At 38.9% G+C, this 24,586-nt stretch overlaps 1 protein-coding gene across 2 annotated transcripts in view; it reads right to left on the reverse strand.

Moving 5' to 3' along the window:
* Positions 1–24,586, reverse strand: part of FRY (FRY microtubule binding protein) — a 240,346-nt gene that overhangs the window by 188,813 nt on the left and 26,947 nt on the right. For both annotated transcript variants that reach the window (XM_065678414.1, XM_065678415.1), the window contains exon 2: positions 15,925–16,101. The gene's annotated coding sequence lies outside the window, so the exon portion shown is untranslated. The remainder of the gene's footprint in view (positions 1–15,924; positions 16,102–24,586) is intronic.

A 24,586-nucleotide genomic window follows, 5' to 3' on the forward strand; every position in this document is an offset into this window, starting at 1 on the left:
AAATGAGATAAAAATGAATTAGTAAATTAAAGAAATAAAAAAAAATCTTCTAATTACATACATTTTGTTGTTAAATAACAGTAACTTTTTAATATGGAAAAGTGAATAAGCAGGATGGTAATTTAAAGTGAGAGTAACTAATGATTAAACCATGGATACCTAGGGCAAACTGATTTTAACAATTTTAACACTTGAAGATAGAACTTGATTTCTCTGAATAATTTAAAATACTTAAACCATGAATGGTTTAATTAATTTCCTAAAGATAGCGTACACTATATGGCTGGTATAATGATCAAGAGGCTGGCTGCTTCAAATACAGTTTTTGCATGAAATTCAGTATAAAATTTATTATTGTTGACAAGAAATAAAAGGTTCACCTACATGATTTTGGAAGGAAAGAGGGGAAATTATGTAACTTAATATATATCTAGATAGCTTTTTAAGTATTTTATTGTGTTAGAAATGCAGAAGGATGCAAATAGTTTGTTCGATTTTTTTCTTCTTCCTCTGGAAATTTGATTGCATTTGGTTGGGAGTTGAAATTATGAAGGTAAGAATCCAATCTTAAATACATTGGACCAAGAAATCATACTCCACATTCAGAACAAACTGATGATTTAAAGTGTTTTAAACCAACACTAACTGTAGATAGCAGACTGATTATTTCTGGTCTTGCTGAGTATTCAAAGGATTATGAGCTCTGTTTATATGCTGAAATAACCTTTTGAAAATCCCATTGGACTCCAAATAGGTTAGGTGGTGGGAATTAGGCTATAACCAAAGGGAATTTCATGTGTAAATTGCTCAGATACTTTTCAGAAACGCCTGTAGGCCCTGGCCTTCATCATTAGAGGCCAAAATACATCTTTCATGTCCTTCAAATCTGTAGAATCTGTGAATATCATCCTTAACCATCCCCCCAAGTTAATAATAAAACCCCCGAACAGGTCTGAGAAGCTTCCCTTGCTTCCCCTTCTTTTCCAACTGCATTTGCTTTTTCAGCTTTGACTGAAGCAACACAAAAATACTCAGTCCATTCCTGACAGACCAACTAAACCAAAGCAAATGAATCAAAAGCTTTTCCAAACAACAGAAAGTGCTTAAATCTGAGCAAATATATTTGAACCATGTGTGAAGACGACGAAATAAATACCAAATGCAGGAATTGACATTTGAGAAGCTTTAAACTGAAATTTGACAGAGATTTAAATAAAACTCCAACATCTTCAGTAATATTCCTAACCATCAAGATACAGGATATTCCGGAAGCTCTTAGCTTTTCCTGCTGAAACTACTCCAACACACATAAATACTTAAATATTCATTACAAGACTGACTTGAAAGCGACTGTCCCATATTCTAGCTGAGTGATACACTTGCTGCACTATACAATCTTACCTTCTCCAGCCCAATGAATATTCATGCCAAGTGGAACATTTCCAACAGGAGAAATTGCTGGTGGGATACTCAAAGGTGTGACAGTGATCACACTTTCAGATGTGGGGAGACCTGCCAAGGGCACATGTCCCTGATCTAGCAGCAGTACACAGGAATCTAAGAACAGTTTACCCCTAAGTGGCCTTCAGGTGGAAATACAGTAGACAGATGAAAAATATCTGTCACAATATCTCATCACTAAATTGCCTTTTGTAGGATCTGCTCTAGAGCACATACTGAAAATTCTTTCAGAGCTAAAAATGAAGACAGGGAAATACTTGTTCTGAAAACTGAAAATCTTTAGCTGTTAAAGTAAAGGAATATACAGCAGTAGAACAGAAGCTGAGGGTCCTGATGGTGTCTGAAAGTTGTTGGAGTGAGATGCCTAAGTGTCATTTTAGTAGCCTAACTCCTGTAGTGATTTAGTTTATGTATCTTCTGTTGGTCATTTTCTCATCTTTGAGACAGGCGTGTAAAAAATTGTAAGTCTACTCCCAAGTGGGATGACTACAAAATAAGTTGTAGGACAATGCAAAGAACAAAAATGGAAATGATGGAGCAATAGGGACTTAAAAGAGATGATCATTAATTGTAAGACCAAAGAAATAAAGCAGATGTGCTGAACATTCAGAAAAGATTTTATGATTCAGCACAGGAAGAAAGGAAGAAAGAGCACTCTTAGTAAAAATTAAGATTATTCTCCACTGAATCTTCAGCAACACCATCCCCCTCAGACATTCTCTTTTCTAATTAAAGGCAGAAGCTTTGCACCTTTATAGATGGAAATGAAACAAGGGGAAAAAAAATAAATAAGCATGATGGGTGGAAATAAACTTTTTAACTTAAATGCAATTAATAACAAGGTTCCTACCATATACATCCAGGAATACAGAAGGAAATTTAGTATCAAATAGTTGGAGTACTATGGAAAAGTAAGTGCATCACTGAAAATTACAATAGAGAGTGAAGAATTAAATATTTCCTTTTTTTTTTTTTTTTTTTAAGAAGGATATAGCATAGTTTAAGGAATTAAACTTTATTATCAATCCTTTTATCCAAAAGTGTGATTAAAATGATGACTAAGAATTGAGTAAAACACCAAGACTACAACACAATAGGACTAATCAACATGGTTGCTAAAAATAAGTGTCATTATCACAATAGTTTGAGCATAGAAGATAAAAGAGTAATTATTCATGCCAATGGTGTACACAAGAGCCTTCAGAAGAGATTACTACAAGAAAGTAATCGTCTTACATTCAGAACTGAATCATGAAAGCACTCAAATGATGAAAACCAAAGCATGGGCATTATGATTTCACTAAATTTTCAGGCTGGCAAAGGTTTATAAGGCTTCAGGCTTCTCAGGTAGGTTCTGTGTAGTTCAGTACTTTCTTAAAATTTGGAAAGGTCAGCATCAGGATTGTGCATTACGGTCAAAGGCTAAATCAGAACACCATACCCCTTTCCTCCAGCAGACTATCCAGTTATAGTGTCTGCAGTTCCTATTACTATTTATTAAAGTTTGTTAAATAAAAGCCAAAGGAAATTGATATTTGATAACTGATTTGTGTTTGGATGATACTGTCTACTGCAGAAATACAGATTTGAGGCTACAAAATTTGTATGGTCCAGCTCACAGAAAATGAAGTTTTCTCACAAGAGGAATTATCATTAGCTTTTTGTTTAATAATACAGCAGCAAATCTTGTTCAATTTCATGTGCAGTAAGCCATGTGTTATCATGACTGCATTAGAGCCATCAATCTCATTTTAGCTGAGGAAATATTTGTGCTTATCAACAGTAGAAATAAGAAAAGCTTTCCTAAAAAGTGTTCTCAGTGTCAGTCACGGCAGGCTGGCTCAGAAAATCTGTATTATGGAAGAAAAAAACCCAATACCATGATGAATTCCTGTCTGGTTTGGTAATTTCTATATCAGTGTATATTGATTCATGGACCTTCCTACCATGAAGAATGGTACGTACTACCTCCAAGGGAGGATGGAGCGGTTTAGCCATGTATGTTGTAGGAACTGCAATTTCAGGAAAGTTTGAGCTTTACTAACATTTTTTAAACCAATCTAACTCAATCAATCAAGCCTCATGCTACTTGCCTGTGGTCCATGGATCCTCCTTCCTTGTTGCATTAGTCCCCATTCTGGGAGGCTGCACAGCAAACCACGGCAAAAGCCTAGGTTACCTTTACAGGTGTTGAATGTGCTAAAAGAAATCAAGTTGATAACAACCAAGTTGAGTATTCCTGGGTACCTGCTTGCTCAGAGGAGACTGTTTTAACAGCACATACCCATTTAGAAAACATTTTCTTCTTTCTGTGACAGCTGAACAGTGACAGATCTGCAAACTTATCTGTGCTGTGAAGTTTCTAACCTCTTCTGGTTTGCATTTCAAATAAGAAAGTTAATGCAAGAGAAAACAGGGAATCAAAATCTGAGGAAAATAAACACTTCAACCATTACTCTAAAATTATTTATTTGATTTTCTGGAATAACCTGGTTGTCTTAATCCACAGGATGTGAACATCTGACATGTTCTCTGCTTGAATTAACCCATTTCTTCCAGTCTAATGCTATTATAAGAAAAGAGCCTGGACTTGATACAGCCTTAGGATCAAATATGTATCTTTAGTCAAGCATCATTTTTCAGAAGTGTGTATAAGAGGAAAAGGTCAACAAATAACCAGTCATGGTCATACTCCCAAAGACAGCAAAGAGACAATTTTAGGTTCACATTAATTTCTACCCTTGTAGCAAACACTTGACTCATCCAACAGTGCAATTAGGACTTAGTTGCCAGACTACACCTGACCTTAAGGCAAGCTAAATCAGAGTATTAGATGATAGTCATATCCTGCACTACATTTACAGTTTTAATTTGTGATAGATAACATTGAATTACAGTCATAGAAAGGAGAAATAAGCTTTCAGCCCAGACAAGTCCTCGCCTCCCGCAAACACAGATGAATCATGAAGAAGAGAATACAGCTTTTCCAGTGTTGCTTTCTATGCTGGTATGCTGATTTTAGTAGATGAATATTGACAAGAGATTTGTCTGAGTGTTTCAACTGCACTGTCTTTCAGCTGAAAGAAGAAAAGCACCTTTAATTTGTAGGCATGTTCTTGTTTGCTAACAACAAAGAAAATACATGGTTAAAGCTGTAATCTGCTTCCAAGATAATATTAGTCCCTTACTGTTTGATGCATAATGCGCACTTCCCATATTAAGAGAGGAAGCTGACTTATGTCACAGCATTTCATAAGCAGAATAATTCATATGCTAATGTACATTTGTAGTAATTTCACTTCATGCTGATGTTCTCATTACATGATAGCTGTCAGAGCCTTATCTTCACAAGGACTTGAAAGCCGAACCTTCTCCAACAGAAAAGCAGTGCAAACCCTGGAAAAAGGCATTTTCTGGCCAGGTAGAGTATAAAGGCACAGCCAGGCAACAGGGCTTTTTGCATACAGCCTCGGAACTGTCACAACATGCAGCTTTGCCTGAGTGGCAGCCCAGAGGCTGAGCATCCTCCAGAGATCAAAGGCTGAGGGTGGAACTTGACAGAATCTGCACAACAGTAACAAATGCAATTACAAAATCATGATTGCTATTATTCCACTGCAATCTGTGGCAGTAGGCCTATGCTCTGGGTACAGTGGTAAATGAAAGACCTAGAGGCTATGCAGGGATTTTATTTTATAGGGTGTCATATTAGTCCTGAATAAAACATGGAAGGCGTCCCCATTTTTCCTACTTCATTCTGTGTAGAAAGTGAATACTGCAAGCAAGCTATGGATATGAAGGTTGCAGATTTTAGAGATGCTTTTCTACTTAAAACCACTACTAAGTGTTGATTATTTCAAATAAATTAGATTTATTTAGCACATATCTGTGAGATAATAAAAAAGTATTTCAGCTTCTGTGGAAAAGAAAAAAGTGTTACATATATAGAAAAAATGTTGAAAACTTTTGGAGCTTGAAAGTACTTTTTAGAGAGATTTGTTTTAATGAAAGTTTCCATCAGTTACAAAGAGTTTATTCTATACTTGCTGTTAAGAGAGGCCGCCACTGTCCAAAGTGATCATGGAGATTTAGGAAATCCAGTCATCTTCCTTTTCTTTTTATGAAAATAAAAGGATAATGAAAATTCTGCTTTTTATGGAAGGGCAAACATTGATTTCTAAAAATTCCAACATATTAAAGTTGCATTGATTCAGCGCTGGATGAGATGCCACATAGACAGATTGGGCTGCCCTGTGGCAGAAACAGTCCCTTGCCCAACACTCTGTATTGCTAGTGATACACGAAATTCTGTTTATGAAGAGGAAACAAGAAAGGCAGCCAAAACTTATATTATCCTTCAATAAATCTGTCCTATGCAGTGTAATGGAATAGACCTAAATTAGGTTTCATGTGTCTTTCCTACATTGCAAAAAATAAAAATAAATAAATCAAACCTAAAGAAAAATTAACAGAAAACACTTTGAAATAAGTACCAGACTGAAAAGAAAGCAGGAGAGAAAATTCAGCTCTGCAGTCCTCTTGAATCCTTCTGAAGATTTCATTTCTCATGTTTTCCCACCCTCCATATTCTCCTATAATGTCACACTCTGCTTAATGCATGATTACTTAACTTCCATCACATCCTCCCTCAACATTCATGCTTTAGGTCTTAATAGGCTGTGTGTTACAACTTGATGCAAGGATGTGATCTTGAAACCCCGGGGTAGTACCTGGTGAGTGTTATAATGGAATCATAGAATACCAGGTTAGAAGGGACCTCAAGGATCATCTGCTCCAACCATTTTAGGCAAAGCATGACCTAGCTGGGTGATGGCAAGATGTCCCAGCACCCTGTCAAGCAAATCCTAAAAGTATCCCACTGCTGGGGAGTCCACCACCCCCCTGGGAGTATTATTCCAACGGCTGATTGTTCTCAAACATTACCCACATAAACAAAAAGAAAGTAACAGTATTACCAGTCTTTGAATCTAGTAACAATATTTAACTTTTTAATAGGTGTTTCCTGCTTTGACTCTAGATACTACTTCTACATTTTGTATCATCTATTACTAAATAAGGGCGAGATTCAAATCATTCAACTTCCACTTCAGTTTGAATCCAAATGAAATCTTTGTGCCCAAATATTAGGAATCAAGACTGTCTTCTTTCCAGCACCATTTAAGTTCTGATCAAGGCTGTCATGATCCTACATGCAGTCCAAGGAGTTCTAACTTGCTCGTAGTTTTGGGATTAAAAAAACATAATGTTTTGAGCCTCCCAAGAATATGATTTTCCTTTCTCAAATGGAGAACCCTACTGCCTCTAGTGGGGCTGAGCTCCAGAACATCAGAAAGCACTACTGCCTACCCTCCTACTAGTCTAAGGTTCAACTCTGCCCTTACGTTGGAGCAAACTGTTCCTTAGATCCTCAACACCAATACCTGCTCATATTCCAAAGTATAGTAATCCAGACAACCAGGAATAGCTTGAATCTTAGTTTTTCATTTAAGACAAACAGGTAAAGTGCCTGTGTTTTGCTGGAGTCTCCAGATGAATCTGAATTTTGCCACACCTGAATTCAGATGTACAAATCAAACTGCTTTCAGAAATATGTGTACTCGTAACCGCTATTAAAGAAATTGGAGCATAGAAATTTTTATTGCTCAGTATCAGCTCAGAGTATGCTTGTATGCTTGATTATATATGCCTGTAGCTTTGCAGCTTGTCCATGCTCTCCCCAGAAGCCCACTTCATTTTCAAGCATGGCATGTCACACTGAATAGGAAAGCCACATTTATCTAGGATAATTCTAGAGTTCTTGTGACAATACAATAAATGTAGATGGATCCCTATCAGTGAGAGAACATAACCTAGTTTTATCAGCTGATTCTTTAAAGTAGTGCTCTCAGTTTCATCTAGCGATAATAAAGGTATCTATTAAAGTAACAGTATTGGCCAAAGGAGCACACAAAAGGCAAGGTGTGAGCCTATCCTTCAGTTTTCCCCAGAGCCAAAAGCTGTCTTTACAAAAGCATCTTAAATTTTCATCTAAGATGGCAAATGCATTCCATCTCCATCAGTCAGCAAAGCATCCTCCTTCCTAGCTGTTGCACTAGCAGGGGAGTCAGAACAATGTGCCTATTTTTGATGTTTGGCACATAAAAGCTGGTTTAAAGTTATTTGCCTGGCATGCTTTCAGTGCATCCCCTTTTGTGGGAAGTGTAACATACAGATTTATGTATCTTTGACTTAAATTTTATTCTCTTTCTCATATTAGGAAAATACTTGATTTGCTCTCTATATCCTTGTCTGTACTTCACCTTTCTCAGAAGTACTTACAAAAGACTGAGACCAAACAATATGAAAATGATGGTTTTCCATCTGAGGCCAGAGCTCTAGAAACACCAGAACACATACTTACGGGCTACTTTGAATGCCTGATTGAGGGACAACCCTGAGGACATGAGTTTTAGCTTCTGCTACAGAAGTCAATGATATACAAGAATACAAGCATGACATTGCTATAAAGTCATAAAGCATGGATGTGTAAATTATTTTTAAAACCTTCAGATACAGACGCAACATGCCTGCTCTGTACATGTTTAATTGCACATTATTAAACTTCTGTAGTTTTACTATAAATACTTATCATTACTGTTCAAATGCAGAATAAGGTCCACTTACTGGATCTAACACTGCCATGCAGTAGGATACTTTCCATAAAATAAGCATTTTTCTATGTATAGGCTTACCAAAGTGTTCTGTAACCCTTCTTATCAAATGCATCTTAATTAGTCAAAGCGATTACTCATGCTTTGCTGAATTTGAACTCCAAATTGCAAATAGAATCTCTCTCTCTGCGTACCTCCCCCTCTCCTTCTCCCATCTGCAGCAAGAAAAGTACTGCCTGGGTAAAATTAAAGCAGCTGAGAGAAAGTTTCTCTACACAAGTTAATAAATGCAGATTTAGAAGCAGTGTGGAGGTCCTCACATATTGTCATGGAAATAAAGACAGAAAGCAAGGAAAGGAAGAGCTACCTGAATATTAAATATAAATTTTATTTTCCCCTACACATAGGGATAAAAGATGACAGCAAGTACACATATAAAAATACAGGGAAAAGGAAAGGATGTGAGGAAACTCAGGGTCTCCAAACCACAGGAAGCAGTGGCCAACTGGAAGTCACTGACACAAAGCACTGCCTTGAGCAACAGCAAGCACTGCTTGGCAAGCACAGGCACTGGCTGAACCCTAAAGCGAGCTTTAAGGTAAGCGAAAAAAATCCTGGTGCTTAGAGACTGAGAAAGGAGAAAACCCCCACAAAACATGAAAGGAAGAATTAGATTCCCTGTACAGACTTACTTAACGCCGGAGATATTTTGGGGTTCTCTTTACCTCATTTCCTGAAGATGTGCGAGAACCTAGCTAGTTAAGAAGCACCACCTTTTAAAACAATGATATTAAAAGCTTCCAATTTCACTGATTATTTTCCCCTGACCTTTTAAAGCATCAGCTGCATGACAAGATGGCATCTAAATCATGCCTGAAACATTGTTCTTGGACAGGACTGGAAAAACATCCTGCTGTATTACACTGCTACAAACCTGACATAATTTATATAGCCTGCATACCAATGTTAGATTTAAGGCAATGTGCCTGTGCATTTTATATCTATATTTATTTATCTTCTTTTTAATGCAGTTAATAAAACTATACAGATGTATACTGATTATTCAATTTCCCTATGATTATTCAGATTAGGATGCTCAGTGGTCACAGCTGTCATTAATGCAACAGAACAAGAACAAAGTGGAAAAGCATTTAAAAATTTCCATGAGATTCCTTGTGACCATGTACTGGCCTGAGTTAACAATGATTTAGACTAATTTGACAATAGTTACTTTGCAAGAATGGTAGTAGATGAATTCAAAACAGTATTAGCAGAAGAGAGTAATCGTGTTTCCCTTGCAAGCACACTAATACAAGGAAAATGATAAAAGACATCATGTGTTTAACAGAGGCTCCCTTTAGACATTGTGTTGCTGAAAGTGTGTCCCTGCACACAGTCGCAAAGGCCCAAGGCTCACAAGATAAACACCAAAAAAACCTCAAAAACACTAATGAAAATAAGAAATAAAGATCACTCTTGCAACAAACAGAACAGAAAAGTAAGAGTTACTTTTCTGAGTGTCAGCTGTGCAACTGCCAAATGTTGAACCAAGAGGACACAACCTTATTCTGACTAGTGACAAGTATGAAAATAACTGAGAAAATGTAGTGTTAGTGTTAAATGAAACTATGCGATAACCTAGTTTAAGTCAGACGCTCACTGTAGCAAGTAAATTTTTAAGACACCTGTTTGCCCACTGACTGTGAACATTAATCAACACATATATTCACTCTCTCAAGAGAAAGAAACACCCTTTCACTCCTTACTGTCTTCTAGTGTTATCTCTATACAGGGCTTCAAAACTGGGGAATTTATTTCATGCAAAGTCAATTAAGAGCTTAGTTAGAGAAAAAAAGCTTGCCAAAGGAGGCAAGCCCTGCAACACTCCCAAAACATAGTGAGAGACTCCCACTGAACTCTTCCAGTGACTCATTCCACGGTCCAGAGAGGTGCATGAACACCACTGTCCTCCTGCTTCTGGCAAGTTCCATTTCAGGCTTTATAACCCCAAATTAAGATGAGTGGCAAGATATTGAGGAGGAATAAATTATTCAGCTGGACTGTAGGGCATTTAGGTTTTCTAAGACTCAGAATGATAATCCTGAAATTAATCAAGATTTAAAGATACTCAAAGACCTTGCAGCACTCACGCAGCTCGAATAAACTATAATTTCCTGACATTTCAGATTAGTTTCAAAAGGAATTTGAAGAACTAATGCCTGTGATAGCATAGAATGCCATGATCTGGCTTATCTCTGGGAAGTCAAGTTGTTACCAGTCTCTAGGCCAGGCAAAGATGAAAAATACATTCCTGAACACTTCTGTAATTACGCAAGCATCCAAGAAAAAGTGGCAATGCTATATACAAACCAATTATTTTCAGGAAAACATGTATCAGTAAGATAAGTCCTTCAATCAATTTGTGTTAGGAGTCATTACCCTTACATTTTCTGTAGTTAAGTACTACTGTCATGTTAGCGCTATAAATTTAGCTGGTAAAGCAACTGTATCTGAGAACAATTTTCAGCTAAAAGTGAAAAAGTGTAATAGCAAGGTTCGGACCTGCTCATGGTGTTTTACACTGCTGGTCATATCTTTTATATCTTTCTTAGGTGAAGAAAATTATTTGGGGCTATCCTTCAAAGTGCTGACTCCAAACAGCAGGCTATGAGAGCAACAGCTCTTTCAGCATAGTGTGCAAGTGTAATAAATACTTTGGGGAGGGCGGAAACTAATAGGGGGTCCCAATGGAAACTAAATAATCTGAGATCCCATTGGTTCTTACACAGGTTGGAACACACAGAGAAATGGGTTAAGTTCAGATCACATTTCAGCAGAAATGAGATTTCCAGGTATGTTTCTCAACTATGACAATCAGGACACAGCTGCTTCTTATGGGAAAGTGAACAGGAACATCCCCCCAAACTGAGGACAGAGGAAACTCTTTTACCCTTAGTGGCAGACTTTTACGGAGACTTACAGACACTTAACCTTTCTATGCTCTTACAGGTTAGATGAGAGGAATGCCACGCCAAGACCTCCTGCACTATGGTCATCACGAGTGAAGCACAATAAATTAGAAAGTATTCCCTTCCACTAGCAGAGCTGCTCTGCTGGGGAGGAGCCCGCATGTGAGTGCGGGGTTATCAGGACTGATGGGTTTTTTTCTGCTCTAAGCAGAGGGCAGGAGTTGGTCTTCACCTCTCAATATTTGTTCTCTCCTAATTTGTTCATACAATTCCCAAGCTCCGTGTATCTTTATTTTAATTTGAAATGGCAAATTAATGGGATGAACATTCTTTGATCGTCAAGAGTGCTGAATAGGAAGTCAAAGTAAATTATTCAAAGAAGGTTTACCTTCCAGTCTCTAAGACAATGCTGAAGAAACTAGAAAAAATGTAATAATGAGATTCTTACAGGGATTTTTGCTGTTTCTACTTAGGTATCAGATTTATTCGAAATTGGGAACATAAAGCTTTCTCTCTCATCATGTAGCTCTGGATAATGTCACCGCTAGACTGGAAACATCTTCCTGTCAAATACTCTAAAGGCAGGTGTCTGGCAGCAGACCTCTGCTGCTATTATTGTTGAAATCGTAGCAAAACTGGCAAACTTGATTTGCTACCATATACATCAATCCCCACATTAGCCAACATGTGTGTGTGCATATCTGTGTGAAAGGGTGTACAAAAAATCCACTGGAAAATAAATCCAAATCTTTCTGCAACCTGAGCTAAGATTTTTCATGTCACTTTCTGGAAACATAGAAAGTAGGTCAGCCCATATTCCAAAATAGCACATCAGCACTGAGAGAAAAAGTACTATATCTGTATCTTTGGACTTTTTAGCTCAGTTCTCTATAGGGGTGGAATGGAGAATGAAAGCTTTTCCCTTACTGTACTATGTGGAGAAACACACACAAGGAAAAATTGCTTATACCTTTAAAAAGGCCCCAAATCAGCCACCTATATGGGAAAAATGTTATCTGTTTTAATCAAAGCAAATACCACAGAGTGAAACCATTTCAGCTTTATCTAAATCTAAGCAAAGAAAAAGCCAGGAAGTTTAAAATGTGTTTAAAATGTAGTACTGGATTATGTATCACATCCTGTTCCTTGTACATCTTGTTCCTTGTATCAAAAGTCTATTTGGTAAAATATTTACTTTGGAAATAGCGGCATACTTTCTGTGATGTGGTTGTTCATCTTGAGATTTTTTTTTTTTAAAGAATTTGCTATTCCAGTAAGAATTGCTGCCTATTTTGTGATATCTTACGTGCTATGCACTCCTACACAAAAAATATTTTCTTTCATACCAATGCAGGTCTCCTGCATTTTATTCCCTGCTCCCTCCCCTCCCCACCTTTTTTTGAGGAAGTAAAAATGTACAAGCAAAACCCAAATTATTTAAACACACATCAATATAAAGATTCTGAAGAACTCTTCTGATACTAATATTGAAAAACTCCTTTCATAAATTATCACTGTACCTTAACATGAAAAGAAAACCAAAATCCACTCTTAGGCAATATTAAATGATGCTTATCAGCCCTGAAAAAGTTATTACCTTCTTCAAGTCAGTATCAATACTCTTGGTTACAACATGATGAATGATGCTGCTCTGCTTCCCAGAACAGACTTCAAACTAACTGATATTCCTAATTAAAAAAAAAATTATATTGCCTCCCCCAAATTCCAAGTGTCAGTCTTCATTTGGATCTCTGCAGTAGATTAAAATGAATGTTTGAAAGGTACTGAGCATTGTACATGAAAGGTACAGGACCTTTTAGTTTCAGTGATTTTTATGCAAGCAGCCGGAATTCCTAAAAATAACAAAACAAATCTATTTTTAGTTCTTCCTACTGGTCTATTCATCCTCCAGTTCAGTTCTTGGACACCTAGCTCTCATTTATTCCCTTGTATCAGTCCAACCTGTTTAAATACCTCATCCACTATCTTGTGAAGCACTATAATCCATGTACATATGCACAAAGTTTAGGCAATTATAGAGTTAGACTCTTCCACACAACCAGGCTTAATTCCCTCCAAAGAGGGAGACTGAAATGGAGAGCAATTTCCTGAATGCGTAGCTGTTGGGATCTGCACTTTTCTTTCACAGTCAATAACTTAATGCTTGCTATCACAACTTCAGTAAAAATTAGGACCTTAATAAGCCTACACAGGCTTCACAATTAACTAAGTGAAGAAATGAGGGAGTTTCTTACTTTGAAAAATGAAGTCAAAGCACTAAAATAAAATAAAATGGTTGATTTTTCGTGTCCTGTGAGATTTCCACCTCTCAGAACTTTTAAATTTTAACCTGGTAAATGAAGTGCATACTTAAACACATTTAATTGCATTCCCAGATTGCAACTAGATAGCTTGTCACATGCCTTGGTGGCTCTAAATAGAGAGTTTTCATTCTTAATTTCCAAAAACCCAAGTCACAGAATTGACTTAGCTCAACCTAGAGCTGGACAAATATACCACTAAAGTATCATCACATCAAATAAATCAAAGAGCATAAATTTATAGCGCAGCAGTAGAATAAATAAGAATAAATAAGGCAGTTATGTTTATGAGTAGAAACAGATAGCATTGTCTTGTGATGTCAGCTATTTCATCCTCCAAAACCTAAGAGGGTCTGTGGAAAGATAATAGATCCCACAGTCATCAGACTTTAGTACAGCTAATTTTTCAGACATACCACCAGTGTAATTAAAACCCAACACTTTCCTAATTAGATGGAACTAAATCAAACTGTAAAAGGCAAGACATTTCACAAGAGCACATCATGTCAGTTAGTCTCGTCTCTTTTTTAGAAAATAAAGGCCCATGAATATATCTGCATATTCATGTATATCCTGGTCTGAGTTCAAGGACATTTACAAGACACCTGCTAATATGCCAAATCATATTAATTGGAGTGGGAAGCCTGCTGCCATGAGATACCATTTTCATTCAGAAGCCATTAGCTTAAATGTTGAGAGATTGGATTTCCTTAAACTGCTTTGTGAAGGAGAAGCATTAGTATAATCAGTTGTTAGAAGGCACAGTAGAACACAGGAACTAATCCAAAGTGCTCAAAACTAGTATTTTCTGAGTTTGCTTAACCAGGACATTGGAGGTCCTAGATTTACAGTCACAAGGTAGTCTAGGAAACAGCTCTCATTTCCCAGCTTAGAGCTTCTAATTACATACAGTTGTACTTTTCCAAACCAGTGACATCATGCTCATGGCTCATGTGGCACAATGATACGTGTTCAATCTCGTGTCTAGAGCACTAGTGACTGTACCCTAGACTCCTGTGGCTGCATTATTTTATATGGGTTAGATGTCTCCCTTACACCCTCCAGTGACTGACACAGGAATTTTTCAGCATGTTCCAATGATACACCAAGTTGAACTGTCACATGCTGCTGCAGAGGTGTGCCCTAGAGCTCTACCACAAGTCAAACTGAACTTACAGACTCAGCCCTATGGAGCCCTTTTCACGTCAGCATGCACATACACAGCTCTGCTGCACAGAACTCTAGGCAATCACCATCTCCATAATAGTTCTAGAACACATATCACCCATGTGATACATGGGTGATATGTGTTCTACACACATATCTACATCATCTTACAGATGCCTGTGAGCTACAGCATAAATACATCCTTCTACTTGTTTTGATCTGCACTGTCTTGGATAAAAAAAAAAAAACCTAACAAAACATCAAAATAAAATCGGCACTAAATAATAAATAGTAGTATAATAATTGTTCCCATGTACTGAAAACCATCATTCAGAAATCTAGAGAAGCGGAAACAGAAAAATCTGTATTGAAGCAAACAGCAAAGAACATAAAAATCACTACTCAAACTGAAAAGTCTATAGCCCTATCAAGAAGCTGCGTATACTGCTCTTTAAAAGCAAAACAAATATTTAATTCTTCAGTGGAGTAGAAGTGGAAGCACTATGGAAACCAGTACTCTAGGAGAATTTACAGCCAGTTATAGGGCAAAATTAATTGACTGCAAGAAATCTTATTTTTATATGACATAAGGACAAACTACAGCTTAACAATAATAGGTTAAAAATCCATCCAACCTTTTTAGTAGAGAAAAAAGGTTTGGTTTTGTTCAAGAGAGGGACACTACTGAATTTCTACTTATGTTGCTCTCTATTTTTCCCCCAGTTCCTTGAGATATAGATGCACGGTAGCAATTGCAGCTATTTCAGATACTTACTTAGTAAACATGCAAAATGCTTATTCATCTTTTTTCAAACACATTTCAGCATTTACAAAACCAAATATAGCCAACTGCTTCTGTAAGGAATTTCTGTCCCTGGAAGGCTTTAGCTAAACACTTGCACTGTATCAGATTAGTTTAAACCCACAACTTTCTTCAGCTCCTGGTATTGGTTTTCCAGCTTTAACTAACAAAGAGTCCATAAATACTTGTAGTAAAGTATGTGCATAATCTCATGTCACATGTGGTGGTCTTAATATAGCTTTGTAAGTCATATTTAAACTGAAGCAACAAGAAGCCAAAACCAGTCACTGCCAAATTTTTAAATTCCTGGACACAACCCTCTTCAGTAAGAGCTACCTAAACATGAGCTTCCAAATCCCAGTATGCATGTTTTATATTTTTCACCGATGCAAAAGACTCTTTACGAAGAAAAGGGTAACAGTTGCCACATTTATTCAATAAAGAAATGCATTCATACATAAAATTCACTATTATTCTAACAGAAAAATCTCACGTAACTCAGCAGTAACTAGGTAATTAATGCAAAATCTTACCTTTCCCTAAAGTGACAGTTTCCAGCAGTGACCTCTCTTAATGCTTTAATTTTGCAATAGAATTTTCATAAATATTTTTCTGGTTCAGGCAGAGATGGGTTAACTGCAAGCAGTCTGGATGCTATCTTGCTTATTTCCTGAAGATCACTGTTTTGCATCGTGAGCCATCACAGCTACCTAGGGAAAATAACAGTCATCTTAACCTTTGGTCACCTGGACAACATTATATATTGCTGCTCTCAGATTATACAAAAGATTAAGCAAAAACTCCAAGTCTTAAAACATGACCTTAAAAATTGTATTTATCTACCGAAAAATTAATAATAGAAGCTGTTAAAAGAAATACTGCATACTTTCTTACCAGGAATTTGCGCTCTTTGATAGAGACATAAAACAAGTGGGAAAATTTTACACGCAAATGCTGTAAATTTTTTAAATGACGACTTGTCTTTACATTGACAATATGTACTAGAACTTTTCTTATTTTTGGTAGATTTCTGGTTAGAAACTACAAGCCACAGCAGAAACTGAATTATGCTGCAATTCCTTAAGCAGCAGTAAGCAGTGGTGCCTCTGGAAAACAAAAATGCTGAGAGTAGGACTCTACTTTTACTATCGGGATGTAGCTGCAAGGTCCCTATTAGAACAGGAAACATTATTTTTTAATTCAGTCTAATAACAGCTGCAGGCTCAAAGTCATACCACTGTCACTCAGTTACTCAGTCATAACCATTTTTTGAGACAGGCTATGTACACTTGCTCTTATGCTATATGTAAGTGGCACAAAGTTACCACTGCAACATTTGCTCACCTAGACCGGCTGAAATCTTCTGAGCCTCCACAATCCCAACAAAGAGGGCTTACAGACTGCAGGACCTTATTGCATATTTTATTGTTTTCTTATTGTGTATCAGGTTTATGTCTGGGATTCCCTGGTCATGGTACCAAAGGAGCATGAAGTTGTCTCTCATGCCATTCCCCTGAGCAACATGCTCATATGATGCCATGTTAGTGTGTCCTAGGTTTTAATGCTGTTTCAAAAGATAGTGATCGAAAAGAAGCCCAGGGTTTCAAGTAGATCTCAACATACAAAAAGGTTTTGAAGCCGATACTGCCACTAGCACCATGTCTGCATTCAAATCATGTTTGTGTTCAAAACCACTGGCAGCAGAAGTGGGTACTGCACTTTGGAGGGAGAGCACCGTTCCATGATGGATAAGGCCTGGAGGCCCATAATGCTGAATTAGAAAAACCAACTTGAATTTTGTTACCATGAGACAGTTCAAATGTTCTCTGTGAGCTCAGGAAATGATGATGCTACACAGACCTATGACATCAGTTAGACACCTTGTTTGCTAACTTGAGTACAAGATGTAATAGCTCAGGGCATAGTCCAACCAAAGCACTGAATACCTCTAAGGACAGAGTCACAAATCTGTCTGGACAGCCACAGTGCTGTTAGAGCACTCTAGTGAACAGCATCCATGAATCTGAATACTCCAGAGACACAGCAGCAAACAGGACACTCCAAGTCATAGAATCATAGAATAGTTAGGGTTGGAAAGGACCTCAAGATCATCTAGTTCCAACCCCCCTGCCATGGGCAGGGACACCTCACACTAAACCATCCCACCCAAGGCTCTCTCCAACCTGGCCTTGAACACTGCCAGGGATGGCGCACTCCCAACCCCCCTTGGCAACCAATTCCAGTGCCTCACCACCCTAACAGGAAAGAATTTCCTCCTTATATCCAATCTAAACTTCCCCTGTTTAAGTTTTAACCCATTACCCCTTGTCCTGTCACTACAGTCCCTGACAAAGAGTCCCTCCCTAGCATCCCTATAGGCCCCCTCCAGGTACTGGAAGGCTGCTATAAGGTCCCCACACAGCCTTCTCTTCTCCAGGCTGAACAGCCCCAACTTCCTCAGCCTGTCTTCATACGGGAGGTGCTCCAGTCCCCTGATCATCCTCGTGGCCTCCTCTGGACTTGTTCCAGCAGTTCCATGTCCTTTTTATGTTGAGGACACCAGAACTGCACACAATACTCCAGGTGAGGTCTCACAAGGGCAGAGTAGAGGGGCAGGATCACCTCCTTCGACCTGCTGGTCACGCTCCTTTTGATGCAGCCCAGGATACGGTTGGCTTTCTGGGCTGCGAGCGCACACTGAAGCTGGCTCATGTTCATTTTCTCATCGACCAGCACCCCCAAGTCCTTCTCCACAGGGCCGCTCTGAATCTCTTCTTTGCCCAATCTGTAGCTGTGCCTGGGATTGCTCCAACCCAGGTGTAGGACCTTGCATTAATCGGGGTTGAACTTCATAAGGTTGGCATCAGCCCACCTCACAAGCGTGTCAAGGTCCCTCTGGATGGCATTCCTTCCCTCCAGCATATCAACCGGACCACACAGCTTGGTGTCATCGGCAAACTTGCTGAGGGCGCACTCAATCCCACTGTCCATGTCAGTGATGAAGATGTTAAACAAGACCGGTCCCAACACCGATCACCGATCCCTGAGGGACACCACTCGTTACCGGTCTCCAGCCAGACATCAAGCCATTGACCACAACTCTTTGTATGCAGCCATCCAGCCAGTTCTTTATCCACCGAGTGGTCCATCCATCAAATTGATATCTCTCCAATTTAGAGACAAGGATGTTGTGTGGGACAGTATCAAACGCTTTGCACAAGTCCAGGTAGATGACATCAACTGCTTTACCCTTGTCCATCAATTCTGTAGCCCCATCATAGAAGGCCACCAAATTGGTCAGGCAGGATTTCCCCTTAGTGAAGCCATGCTGGCTGTCACCAAGCACCTTGTTGTTTTTCATGTGCCTTAGCATGCCGTCCAGGAGAATGTGCTCCAAGATTTTACCAGGCACAGAGGTGAGACTGACTGGTCTGTAATTCCCTGGGTCTTTCATTTTCCCCTTCTTGAAAATGGGGGTTATATTTCCATTTTTCCAGTCATCAGGAACTTCACCTGACTGCCATGATTTTTCAAATATGATGGCCAGTGGCTTAGCAACTTCATTCGCCAGCTCCTTCAGGACCCACGGATGGATTCCATCAGGTCCCATGGACTTGTGTGCGTTCAGATTTTTAAGATGGTCTCAAACCAGATCCTCTCCTACAGTGGGCCCAAGGTCTTCATTCTCACAGTCCCTGCGTCTGCCTTCTAAGAACTGGGTGGTGCAGTCAGAGCCTTTGCCAGTGAAGACCGAGGCACAGAAGTCATTCAGAACCTCAGCCTTCTCCAAATCCTGTGTAGCCAGTTCTCCCGAAAGCTTCCTCAGGGGGCCTATTTTGTCCCTAGCCTGTTTTTTGTTTGCTACGTACCTGCAGAATCCCTTCCTGTTATCCTTAACATCCCTGGCTAGGTTTACTTCTAACTGGGCCTTAGCCTTCCTAACCTGGTCCCTAGCTTCCCGGACAACATCCCTATACTCTACCCAGGCCGCCTGTCCTTGCTTCCATTTTTTATAAGCCTCTTTTTTCCTCTGAATTTTCCTCAGCAGCTCCTTATCCATCCAAGGAGGTCTCCTGGCCCTCCTGCTGCACTTCCTTCTAGTTGGGATGCAGCACTCCTGAGCTTGTAGCAGGTGATCCTTGAATATCAACCAAGAGTCTTGGGCCCCCCTGACCTCCAGGGCTATATCCCATGGAACCTTACTAAGCAGGCTCCTGAAGAGGCCAAAGTCTGCTCTTTTGAAGTCCAGCGCAGTGAGCTTGCTGCACGCTCTTCTCACTGTCCTGGGGATCTCAAATTCGACCATCTCGTGATCGCTGCATCCAAGGCTGCCCTGGAGTACCACATTCTCAACAAGCCCTTCCCTGTTGGTGAGCATGAGGTCAAGCATGGCACCTCTCCTTGTCGGCTCCTCTATTACTTGCAGAAGGAAGTTGTCTTCCACACAATCGAGGAACCTCCTGGATTGCTTGTGCCATGCAGTGCCATCGTTCCAGCAGATGTCAGGGTGGTTGAAATCCCCCATGAGAACAAGGGCCCGCGAGCGTGAGGCTTTTCCTGTCTGTCTGTAGAGTACTTCCAACATTACTTGACCTGTTCAGCCCCATGAAATGTTTGACAGGGCACTTAATTAAAAGATCAATTGAGTTGATATTAGCAAATGATAATCAGTTTTCTGCTATTTCATAAGGTGGTGTTTTTCAACCCTGATTTCTCTCCCCATCTGTCTCTTAACAACAGGGACCACATTCACCACTTCGCCATGTATTATTAAAGGCTGATATATTTTTGTTTCTCTCTCTTCAGTGCCTTTTTCCCTCTGGATAGCCCTCTGCAGCTGTTTTACATAAAAAACACAACGGCAGTTCTAGCCACACTTTAAGAAGTGCTACTGTAAGTCTGGACAATTCTCTTCTTGCTTGTTTAAGCAAGAGTTCAGGTTTCCTGAACATTAATGGAACTATCAAACTGTGGCATCTGAGTCAAAAGCCACTGAGATAGCCAGGGCAGTCACAGACCAGATCTGCTCCTCTACACTTTCTGTAACCATGGGTGGCTTTTTATTACACCACACTCCAGATTTTAAAGTTAAGGTCCCCTTTTGTTTTAGATGCTTTTGGGTTTTGGAAAATGAGAAGTGGCAGACAGTAGATCTGAAGGGTTCATGAAACTACTCCAGTTCCTCATCTCGTGCCAAGAAGTCCATTCTTGTCTGCAAGATGATGTCAGAGATGTACAAGATTTCCAAACAAAAAAATGGGTTATCAAGTTTTAGACTCATCAAAGAAAATCCCAATAACATAGAATACTTCATGTTATCATCATCAATACAATCAAGTGGATTTAGTCTGTCATTACATGTGTGCAGTAAGAACTTTGAAAGCAATTGCCTGGTTCTGCATATTCATGGAACAATTTGCACTCTCCATTCTCTGGTAGCCTGAAGTCACTACCCTTTGCTTTCAGGGAGGAGGAGGGTCAGGAGGAGAGTAAGGAAGTGCTTTCCATAACAGACTCTCAGGCAACACTAAATACCGACTTTCATGGACATACTTTAAAGCACAGGAGCGAGCTGAATCAAGCAGTCTCCAGCCAAACATTACAACCATGTGTAGACACACCACCCTTTCAGTTGTGTATATAAAGGGCAGTCTCCTCTATAAACAGAGCATAAACCAGACCCTGAACAAGGATAAAAGTAAGGAACCTGAATTAAAGTACAGTACGGATATCATTAAATTGTGGAATGTTGCACAATGATTTATTATATGCTATCTAACTTTTTAACAATCCTCCTTGAGACATTTCTTGGTAGGTATGTTATTTCTACACAGGTGTTTACACCAAACCATGACTTTCACACATCAGTGCTTTGTTACATCAGTCTTACAATACCGGCAATGCAACACGTGTAAGTCACAGAGATCAGTGGTACTTCCACCGTGCCCAACTTTTTCTTCTGAAAAATCAGAATTTTCATTTGTATCTCTTTTTTTAGAAGTAATGAAAAAAAACTAACAAATGGCCTAAATAGGTACATATTGTTCTTTTACATGTTCTCGCTGAATAGGCATGTCTGAAATAATCTTTATAACACAAAGTAATATTTTAAAGTATGATAATTATGCCATTAAAAACACAAACAATGCACTAACTCCAGAGCTGTACAGTACGACATCCCCAAGTAAGGGGGTTTGTTAAAATTGTTCTCCAGAAAAAGAGAAAAGCTACTGAATGTAAAAGCTGCAGCATTCCAGCACCCTCTGTTGGCTTTCCTGCAGTATGTTACTTTGCGCACTCATTTGAGAACATAATTTGTTTCACAGAATGGTTAGGGTTCCTTAAACTGTGACAAAGATTCCTTTATACAAAAAAAAAACAACCATCCCACCCCACAACCCAGCTTTACTGAGAGAAACTTGAGATATGTATTACAATATAATATCAGAATACTCACTACTGCTGGACCTGTCATGCACTAGCCCCTATTTCCAGACGGTCAGAACTGATCTAATTACAAGGGAAAAATGTTCTTTACTAGCCTTCTCTGTTGTTTAATATTTCTAATAGGTATCAGTAATAAAAGGCATCTCACATGCAGCCAACAGAAACAGCAGCTCTACAGAAAGAACAATCATTTTTATGGAACATCTTTGCTGTGACAACTGAGAACATCACATAGAGCATCATCCACAAAAGAACGTGCTCAAGCCACATCTCAGCAAGCACACAGATAAATAAGGTCCAGAAGCCAGATACATGGTGATCTAAATATAAACTCTATATTCTGCACTCTGGAATATTGCCAGATGGTGTAATTTCCAGAAACAGAGGCCCTTAGCACAGCAAGCCCGGCAGCTGCTTTGCAAAGCACTGCAACAGCAGATGTGAAGTTGCAGTGGGGACTGGAGAGGAAGAAGGAGGGGGAAGCAGGCATGTTCTCATGGTGTTGAGGGAGATAAGGGTGTTACAGACCTCTTCTGAGAAAAGCCACCCAGGGCTGCCTGGTCCCTTCTGGCCCCTCACTGGATGAGAACAGCAGAAAGCAGCCTATGCCCAGCTGTGCAGCAGGAGGCACAGACCTGCTGCCTGGTCATCTTGCAGTCCTTGAACCACTGCTCAGGAAAAGCCACAGGCAAAGGAAAGGCATGACCAAAGTAGGTCCTTACTGAGCCATCTGCTGCTTCCACCAGCCAAATGGTGGAGTAACTGACTACTTTATCTACCTAAAGCTAAACCCTAAAGCTGACACTGACCAGAATCCAAAGAACCAACAAAACAGCTTTTCTTAACTGACCTTAAGTTTAACATCAGGGCAAAATTTAGTCTCAGAAATGTCACCAGCTATTGCAAACCTGCTCCTAACACTGTCTCTTAACTTTGCACCTTTAAGCAAGTATAGTTTTGCACCTGCTTAGGTGTTTTTTCCACAGCAACCTGTCTGCTCACCTGAAATTCATACCCACTACCTCAACAGCCATCCAGGCTCTGCTTTCTTCTCTTCCTTCACTCATGCAGCTTCACAATTCTCTCCTATTTTTTCTCATGTTTATCAACTTTAAGACAGTGCTAATAAAAACTGATGGTCAGATAATAATCTCCAGAACGTGCTGAAATGCACAAAAGCTTTTGCCAACAAATCTGTAGTACTATGTGTCACAACACATTACAAACCCTATTTCAGGTATTTACATACATGCATCTACTTTGGGTAAGTTATACTTTACTGCTTAACAGGGATGAAGAAACCAGTTTGATTTGGAATGTCACAATCTGAATTGTTACAGTCAAATATTTATTGCACAGAAGAAAACCAAAACTATCTCCCATGAAATCTGTGCAGTTCATTTGAGGTCACTCAGTAACCAGTCCAGATGACAGAGGTGGACCCAACTAAATCCACATCCCTAAACCTCAAAACTGAAAAGAAGCCCCAACCCAAAACAAAACAACCAACCAAAAAAGCAGTCAAGCATTTGCAGTGCATGATATTATCATTCGTTTTCAGGAGTTACCATTTTGACAGTTATTTTCAGACACTGATATTCGTGCTTTAAACTAATTCCTGCTGGCAAAGATTTCTTTCTCTTTAGCTGTTTAGTTATTTTAAAGCAAAATTAATGCTTGGTTTTTTCCATGTTTAAAAGGTCTCGTTCCAAATAGTAAATGGTAGAAGTTATTTCCTCTAAGTCTTGGCTGTTCATTAGATCTCTGTTTAGGGCTGCAGTAGCCTGTTCAGTAACAGGTTACTTACGCAATGAAGTTCCTCTGCCTAGCAACCCTAAGGGTGGGGTTCAAAACAGCAACTGCACCAGTCACATTTTGCAACTAAAAGTGAGGGAAAAAAGAAAAAAAGTGATGCAGGAAAGGGGCATGCAAGGGGAAATACTGCTTTTTTCTTTCTTTTTCATGAGAAAAGTAACTTAGGAAGAAAAGAAGGTAACAAACAACACAGAAAAATGAATCAAAGGCAGCTAAAATATTTCCTGAAGTTGTAATTAATTCTGAGATCATAATATTATAGTGATTATTAAGAGAAATAATTCATGCAGAGAACACGTTCATCTCTGCAGAGGATCATGTAAATACTTTGCTATTCTGGCAGTAATGTTCCCTTTCCACTGAATACTGAGAGAATCTTCACTCACAAAAAGGGTCTTGTTAAAAAAAGTTACTGGTAAAAGAGCTGCATATTTTGAACACTTACAAAGAAGGGTTCAATATTAGTATCTTTATGTTGAGATGTTACATTAAAAAAAAAAGCAAACATTTAAATTACTTTTAACTGAGTTCTAGGAATAAAATTAACTTTCTTAATTTCATTTACAAAGTTTGTGCTGGTTAAAGGTAGGCACAATTACAAGATAAAATACATTATTTTGGAGATTTTTAATTAAATATCCTGTGAAGGAATCAAGGGAACCAGTACTTCAGACACTAGTGTATGAGGAAAAAAAAAAAACAACAAACCAACAAAAGTATTTGGGCATGTATCACTCTATTGTTCATATAAGTTATTCCATCTCATGATTTCCCCACCTTCCCCAATTTGAAAGTCTCCCTTCCTGTGCTTGCCCAGAAACTGATTAACTACATAATGAGAATAAGCTTCACCCAGGAAGTTATCCATTTACACTCATATAGAACTTGTGTTTTTCATTTTTTAAAGCAGAGGAACATGGAGAGGAGAATCTA

Source organism: Lathamus discolor, chromosome 4 (genome assembly GCF_037157495.1).
Source record: "Lathamus discolor isolate bLatDis1 chromosome 4, bLatDis1.hap1, whole genome shotgun sequence".
Classification (NCBI taxonomy): Eukaryota; Metazoa; Chordata; class Aves; order Psittaciformes; family Psittacidae; genus Lathamus; species Lathamus discolor.